Here is a 9,143-nt window from a genome sequence, read left to right as displayed (position 1 = left end):
ACTCTCTCACCAATCTATGATGAACCACTTGAAGAAGTTAATTAACGAAAACAGTTAGATTTACACAAACACTCCCCCTCAAATACTGTTCATCATGTTTAGCACACGGAATTTTGAAAATCAGTTTTCCAACATCAGTTGTCGAAAATCTTTTTGATTTTTCAAAAATTTATGCTAAAACACACAAAATCTTTTTGGATTTTCAATATGAGAAAATAAAATGCAGAAATAAACTATTTACAACAATATTTTTGTGAGTTCGTGCAAGAGGATCATATCAGTTTATGAGACAAATCACCAACACCGTTAAGCTTGATTTCATTTTAAGCTTTAAACAATTTACCTAGATTGTCAGTATGTTTGTCCTCTTAAATTCTCAACACAAATTTCAATCGATTCGAGATACGATATTAATGTTTTAGAGACTTAAACTTAATTGTGTATCACTCCACTTGAATATACTCCTGTATCCAGATCCCAAATATTCAGTCTTACAGGTGAGTATACCACAGCTGATATCTGTAAAGGGGTTAGATGCGAAACCGTGAGAGCTCAGGTCAGAACTTCCGTTCAGCAGAGAGATGACGGCTCGACTTTTGGTGGGTCCCCTTTAGAGGATCTTTTTGCATTTCAACAGCAGCGACTATCAATTTTATTGTTTCATCAGCATGCTGAGGGCGGCGCTTTTTCAAGCATTTAGCAGAAAGTATTATCCGGGGACTAGGTCAGTACTTCCATACAGCAGAAGTCCCGGGATAATACCCCAGATATCACTGAGTATAAAGACCTAGTATCTCAGAATACGGGACCTTTCAAACAAGATTTCGGGGGTTACCCATATATCCAAGAATAGTTACCCACGAATCAAGCAAGTTTGATTTAGGTTTATATCTCGTTTCAATTTACTAAATGTGCGAAAATCTACTGACACATCCGCAGTAAGATTGTTTAACACTTTTTAACTTTACATTTCTTTAGCGTGCCGTGATAGTCCACTGATGTACTATCATTTCCTCTTTTTCGCAACAAAACTCATTTTTGAATTTTATCATGTTTTTGGCTTTTTCAAATTTTCAAATGTTTTTGGATTTTCTGAAATTTCCCTACTCCCCCTAAAATGCAAACACATTTTAAAGAAAATTTGAAAACTTCAAGACTTTGACCTACTAGAAACATAAAAGAAAAACAAACTATACAGAAACTTGACAACTGACACTGAATCACATCAAATCGCCATTCACTAGGCATAAACAATCTGAACTCCCCCTATCACAAATCATTTTCTCATTTAGATTTCAAAACACTTAAGTTTGTTTTAATCAAAATGATTTTTCCGGAAAATGAATTTGTGTTGATAACAACCACTTGTAGGTATCAATTTTAAAACGGGGATGTGGTTCATCATCTTGTCTATCTTTTGCCATGAATAGTAAATCAAGTACAATTTAATGTCCCTGATTTACCATTTGCTTTAAGAACCTTCTGTACCACTTGTAAATGTACTTCAAAGAATACATCTCAAAATTTAACCACAAATACCACTTGTGGGATCAAGATTACCACTTGTAGATACCCAACAACTACCACGTGTAGGAATATTACGTCTACATCACCATTATACCAATCAAAATGCCGATTCCTGCTTCGCAATTACCCACCTGGAAGCTCCGGCATAGTCCTTTCACCTGTAAAACATCCAAACATTAATCACAACATTCAAACAAACACATCAAAAACTAGAATGATGCCGATTCCTGATCCACGATATAAACTTGGGATCTCCGGCGTAGTCCTTTGACTATTCTGGGAAGCAAACTTCCCTCCAAGTCTTCTCAGACTTGAGGACTTTCAACTCTTCAGCTGTAGGGTTGTATGTCGCCTTTTTAGTTGCGTAAAAATCTTTTACCCCTTTAGCTTTTCCACTCAACATTTTCTCAAATATCTTCTTAACATTCCCGTTGAATGTTTTCTCGACATCAAATTCCTTTTCATCATCATAAAATTGATTTGAAATTTCAATTTTTCCAATTTCCTTCATAACCTCCTCAAACTTCAATGATGGAAGAACATCATCATTTTCTGAACTTTTCTCCATAACTTGTGGCTCTTCTGGCTTTGTGGAACCAGATTCATCGCCGACTTTCACTTCACCTTTCTTCGCAACCCACACTTGGTTGTCATTTCCTTGTCTTTTGTAAAATGTTGTCTTTTTCTTTTTCTTTGAGCATTCTCCAACTTCATTTTTCGAATTTTAAACATTTTGGATTTCTCAGCTTTTTCTTCAACTTTGTCTTTCATCTTCTGAGAAGCTCCCTGTTTTGCTTTGATATCTTTCGAACAATCCGATGCAATGTGACCAGCTTCATTGCATTTCAAACAGGTTTGAGCATTTCTCGGATGAAATACTCCAGTTCCATTCTTTCTCTTTTCAGCAAGAAACTCTTTGTTAGTTTGTCTCCAAAATGGTTTCTGCTGTTCATCTTCCGAGCTTCCACCTGTCACAAATTCAGATTTCTTTTTAGAATTTTTCATATTTTTATCATCTTCTGGTGGAATAAAGCCTAAACCTTTCTTTTTGTAGCTACGATTTTGGTTGGTTTTCTTAGGAAATCCAGAACCAGAATTGTAACTTTTTCTTGTTTAAACGTTGTTGAACTCTGGAAGTATACTTTTTAGGTTTTCAAAATTTTTAAAACTTTTAACTCAGGAATATTAACCTCTATTAGTTTAAAAGTTTTGTTGATTAGATCCGTTTTAACACTTAAAATTGGAAACTCTTTGTTGTAATATAATTTGTCAGAACCATTCAAAGTATAAACAACTTCGAATGTTTCATCATCAAATCAGCTTTTGATAACAAAAACTCTTTACTATAAGACTGTTTAACCGACGAATTTTGACTGTTGACTGACGACTTTGACCCTCCAGACTCAGATTTTGACTCTGTCTCCTCATCAGTATCCAACACCTGATCGACCACCTTTTTGATTAGAACAGACTCATGATCAGTATCGGACGAGGTAAACGTCACATCAATATTTTCTGGTAAAACGTCAGTTGTGTCGGTTTTAAGCTGTATATTGACTGCTTTTGCAAGTTGTTCCTCATTTGGTTTCCTAGGTGAATACCCATCCAAATTGGAGGCGGACACTTGTTATAGCTAACGGTTGGTTTCTTACACAATCTTTCTTTTCTTTCGGCTTCTCAGCTTGAAAAAGCTTCCATACCTGCAACAGTTGGGTAACACGATCAATAACATAATCAGAGGTAGAATAGCTCAACACTAACCTTCTAATCCTCTCATTTTTCAATCTTTTCTTTCTCCAACTCTTGCTTCCATTTGGCACTTTCTTCAATGTAGAAATTTATAGCTTTTTGCTTCGACATTAAAGTTGCATTCATCATCGTCAGCGCCTGTTCTCTTTTCTGTGTTTGTCTTTTGGAGACCAGTTACTGTTTTGTTCAACACGTCGTAAGATTCCTTCACATAATTGAGATTGAACAATAACTGCTCTTTCTTTTTATCGTACTCAGCTATGATGTCATCTTTTGCTGCACATTCTTTGCAAACTTCACAAACACTTCTCACATGGCTTGACGACTTCAATAATCTTTTCAACTTCGATTGTTTTAATGACTTCAACCAATTTTTTCTACTTCAATCACTTTTTCCACTTCAATCACCGTTTCTTCTTTCACAGTTTCTGTATATCTCTTCAGCAACACTTACAACATTCTGAAATTCACCTTCAGATTCAGATAGTTGAATCTTTTTCAGCTCGTTCCTCTGCCAGTTTCTCCATTTTTTCTGCAAAATAGAAATGAAAACTATTAGGAGACAATTGAGATTTTGCAATATTTATATGTTTCTCTTCCTCATACATCACTGCTGCTTAGCTATAGTGGTGATTGATCAAAATGTACAGACTTATCAGAATCACCATCTGATACATCAGAATCCGATGGTGTTTTGTCAAATACAACATCCTGTTCTTGAACAGTTTCATCTGAATTATCTGAAATATCCCCAGAGTGTTCTAAAATTCCATCAGTACTATCTGAACTATCATCAGACGACACAGATTTTTCATCTCCACTTGACACATTCTCTCCAATAGATCTCATCCAAGTAGCAAACAAATTTGGCTCTCCGGACGATTTTGCAATAAAAGCTTTAAAAACTCCCTTTTCATCTACGAACATATCCCAACTGAAACCTTCTGGTAGTTTTCTCATCATCTTGATCGATAATGCGTTCTGCAGTGGCTTCAGATGATATGTAATCACTCCAGTTGAAATCTACAACACATGCTCTTTTGAATCTTCAATTTTTCTTCCGTGAGCTGTCTGAGGTTCCTGAGATTGACCAACTTGCTGATAGATAGCTTTGCGGTAATAGTCATCTTTCCCGAATGGATTCTGTGCTCGCTAGCTTTCTTCCTTTTGCACTCCCGTTTGAAATGGCCCTTCTCCCTGCAACGAAAACAAGTAACTTTAGATTTATCAAAACCTAAAGTAGAAACATGTGCATCAAGAAATCATTTCTCCCGGTAATGGTTTTGAACTTCTCAGCTCGTCGAAGAACAATGGCAAGACACCATTTGATATCCATGAGTTCCATCTCTTCGGCGTCTATTTGATCGTAATCCTCTTTGGTGAGCATAGGATTTCCGATCCTACCAGCAACTAGACCTTCATAAGATAAAAGAACTGAACCCAGAAGTGCCATGTGGTCTTTAGCAGTGTCTTCAGAAAAGCTTTGACCTTCTGGAAGATTGAGAGCTATGTTACACTGAATTAAATATCCATTTCCGGTTTTTGTATTCTGAGATTGAAAACTTGTGTTAGTCTCTTTCGGATTCACACTCGGAAACGATGAAAATCCACTGCTACTCTTGTTCGAACCCTGATCAGCTTTCTCAGATGAATCACCAGCACTGAAAGCGGTTTGAATTTTCGGACTTCTTTCAACTTCAGAAACTGGAATACTACCTTTATAGTACATTTTAACATCTTGTTGACCACTAGGATTATTCATCCTCGCGATCTTTTGCTGTTCAAGATCCTGACTCTCAATTTTCTCAATAAACTGACCAATTGTAAGTTTCTCATAAACACCCGTGTTTTTTAGTATCATCAAATACGTTCCCCACTCTTTCTGAGGTAACGCGTCAGCCAACTTATCAACCCATTCCTCCCGACCTTTTTCAACTCCCAACATCGATAACGAACGCACTAAATGGCAGTATCTTCAATTAGCTTTTTAGTATCCTCTCCCGGCAGACTGCTAAACAAATCAAATTCTTTTTTAAGCAATGCCTTCTTGCTTTTGATCATACTTTCACTACCCTCGAATTTCACTTTAAGAGCATCCCAAATTGACTTCGCAGTTTTGTCGTGTTGTAGCAGAATAAATATATCTTCTTTAATCGCCTGCTGTAAAAACTGATCATCATTTTCTCTGCTCTGTACATTGCACGTTCTTGTTCTGAGAATTCAGATATCTGTTTAGTGACTTGCAATTCTGTTCGAGGCAACGTGTACTTTTCCAATATGCATTCCCACGATCTGAGATGATTTGCCTGAACCCAGTTTTCAAAACGATCTTTCCACCCGTAGTATTCTTCAATACTCATCAGTTTCGGGGTTTCTGGGTGGTTCCCGTCTCATTCTCAAGATTCATGGCTTGAGCAATTGCGGCTGGAGTAGTCGATGTAGCAAAGGCGTTGTAAAATTCAGAATTCATGATGACTTAACACGTTTTTCAAGGCAACTGACAGAAAAGCGGTCCAAGTAAATCCTTAAAAGCGATCCAAGATTGATCCGAAACAGCGATCCAGAAAAATATCTTTGGAGCGGTCTAACAGCTTTCCTTGGAGCGGTTCAAGATATGATGTTCTAATGAGCGGTTCAAGGTAAGTTTGTTCGAGCGGTTCAAGAAATAATCAAATGGTCCAAATTGGCGATCCAGGTAATTGTTCGTACGAGCGGTTCAGAAAATGTATGAATAAGCGGTTCACAATTTCTTTTGGAGCGGTCCAAGTCACTTGATCGAATAAGCGGTTCTAAACACGTACGAATGAGCGGTTCAAGCTTGGTCCAAAAAGCGATTCATGAATGTTCCAGAAAAGTGATCCAACTTCGGACAACAATTTGACCCACAATTTCTTCGAATTTCAACCCCAAACTTTCAAGGGTTTGTCTTTATACCATCGCGCACAATTCCTGAGATTTTGAGCAAGTTTCGACCGTGAAAAATATCTGAAACTGAAAAAGAATGAGTAGAAGTCAGAATTTTCAACACTTTCCAGCTATTTCCTGTAGAACTCCTCCTCCTGAAGCTCTGATACCACTTGTAGGATCGTTTGATGACCCGAACGAGTCGTTCAGAGGTGTTTTCGTCAAGTACAGGTACGGAAAACAAGTAAATGACGTAGGAATAGCTAGTATATCACTTTAAACTCCTTTTCTATTGATTAGACGATGAGTACAACCTGTTTTCGATCCGGCAGCACTTCGGTACGAAAATCAGGAACCGTTACAAATGAGATCGCTCTAAGGGTATTTATAGGCTGCTGGAACCGCTTATTGGACAGGCCCAATAAGCGGTCCATATACATGTCATAAAAGCGGTCCACATGTTGACACATGAGCGGTCCACATCCTTGACACATAAGCGGCCCACTATCATCATGTACCTAAGAGCGGTCCAAACCCTATAAACCTATACAATCTCACTATTTCTCGTATATTGTGCCCAGATCTAACATTCTATGACTCTGACTCGATATAAGACGTAATCAGCAGATGTAGTGCACCAACATTAGACGTTGAGGATATACTAAAAGCTCTTGTGGACGACCTCGGTATCTTACCAACACTATACTACGTCCACGATGGGTGCACTTGCCCATATGTGTGTTTAGTGTTAAAATATCGTGTTTTATAAATTTAAAACTAGGCTAAAAAGTGTGAAAGGGCTTAAAATATACACCTAAATTATATTACACTACACGCACATCAAGTTTTTGGCGCCGCTGCCGGGGAGGATTTTAAGAAAGTTAGGAATCAACGGCCTAATCGTTTTTTTCTAAATTTTCTGTTTTTTAGGATTTTCTTAATTTTTCAGTTTCTGCAGAGCTCAGCACGGGCCGTGCCTGGTCAGACACGGGCCGTGCCTAGCATTGTCACTGACAGTTTTTATTTTCTGAGTTACAGAGAGCTGAGCACGGGGCCATGTCGGTGCATCACATGGTCGTGTCCAACTCCCCAGTAACAGGTATCCGGAAAACTATCACTGTATCTCCCACCACGGGCCGTGTTCATCTGAGCACGGGGCCGTGGTGAACTTTCTGACCAACGTTCTTTTATGTTTTTATTGCAGGACTTGGAACCCAGGCACCACATCTGAACTTTCTACGTAGTGTATGAGCTCCAGTTCTAGTAGAGACATAAAAGAACCTCTAGAAGAACGAACGCTTTCTCAGAAAAAGACTTAAAGCTAAAAACCAAGAGAAAGTTTTGGGGGAACCACTTCAAATGGCAGACCAACGTACCCTCATGGATTACCTACAATGTGAATCTCGGCGCCGCTATCAATGCACCGAATGTCGAAGCTAACAACTTCGAACTTCGGCCACATTTGATACAAATGCTTCAAAACTCCGAACCTTCCATGTGCTTGCGGACGAGGATCCTCATCTACATATTACTAATTTCTTAGAAATATGTGATACCTTTCGGATCAATGGAGCATCAAACGACGCCATCCGCCTTCGCATGTTTCCATTTTCGCTAAAAGACCGAGCTAAGGCTTGGCTCAACGCCCTCCTAGTTGGCTCGGTAAACACCTGGGATGAACTAGCCCAAAAGTTTCTATATAAGTATTTCCCTCCTGCTAAAACGGCTAAATTAATGACTGAAATTAATACATATTCACAAGAGGATGGGGAATCCTTATATGAAACTTGGGAAAGGTTCAAGGAGCTACTAAGAAAGTGTCCTCATCACGATCTTGCGGTATGGCAACAAGTATCCACTTTCTACAATAGGTTGTTGCCACACACAAGACAAACACTTGACTCTAGCTCCGGGGGACTTTTAGGTAATCGTCGCCCAAATGAAAAATACAATCAAATTGAGGAAATTGCTCAAACCAATTTTCAGTGGCACACTCCCCGAGGCAATAAATCTATTGCCCCGGGCGCCCATAAGGTTGATGAAAGCACTTCTTTACAAGCCCAAATCAAAGCTTTTTCTTCAAAAATCAAAAACTAGAAATGGCAAAAACCGCTTCGGTCATGGCTTGTGAAGGGTGTGGTGGGCCACACGAAAGTTGGAGTTGTATGAAAGAATTAGATGATCAAACAGAGTCAGTAAACTACATTGATAATAGACCTAGGCCGTCGGGTCCTCCAACAGGTACCTACAACCAAGGATGGCGTAACCAGCCTAACCTTGGTTGGAGAGAACCCGACAATAGCAGTAACCAACAAAATCTAAATCAACGAACAACCTTTCAACAACCAAGAGTCGAGTCACAAAATTTCTCTCAACAACAAGGTGGACGAGAAAGGCTTGAAGATACTGTATCTCGCCTCATCTCCGACACCGAAAAGAAAAACTCGGATCGATTTCAACAATTGGAATCGAATTTTAGAAATCAACAAGCTAGTATACAAAACATTGAAAAACAATTAAATCAAATAGCTCAAAATTTCTCCGAGAGACCACAAGGCGCGTTACCAAGTAATACCGAAACCAACCCAAAGGCGCAAGTACATCTCATAACGTTGAGAAACCGTATCGTGGTTTCCGAAGAGGCTCCGCCACCACGAACTGAAAGAAGCCAATCCACAGCTCCACCCACGCCACAACAAGAGAAGGCTTCTCAACCAATTCAAGAGCTTACTAAGACTCCTCCGGTTCCATACCCCGATCGGTTAATTCGTCAAAAGACCGGTAAGCAATTCGTAAAGTTCGAGAATTTACTAAAACAATTGCATGTTAATATTCCATTTATCGAAGTCCTAACTCAAATGCCTAAATATTCAAAATTCATGAGGCACTTCCTCACTCATAAAAGGAAAACTGAATCATTGCAATTAGTTAACTTAGGCGAAGAATGCTCCGCCTTACTACTC

At 38.8% G+C, this 9,143-nt stretch overlaps 1 non-coding gene across 1 annotated transcript; it reads right to left on the bottom strand.

The window, feature by feature from the left end:
- Positions 1 to 7,908: 7,908 nt before the first annotated feature.
- LOC118484639 lies at positions 7,909 to 8,015 on the bottom strand. The gene has a single exon (XR_004873742.1). It is a non-coding gene; the product is annotated as a small nucleolar RNA R71 (small nucleolar RNA).
- Between the last annotated feature and the right edge of the window lie 1,128 nt (positions 8,016 to 9,143).

Source organism: Helianthus annuus, chromosome 11 (genome assembly GCF_002127325.2).
Source record: "Helianthus annuus cultivar XRQ/B chromosome 11, HanXRQr2.0-SUNRISE, whole genome shotgun sequence".
Lineage (NCBI taxonomy): Eukaryota > Viridiplantae > Streptophyta > Magnoliopsida > Asterales > Asteraceae > Helianthus > Helianthus annuus.
This window is presented reverse-complemented; position numbering and strand designations above follow the sequence as displayed.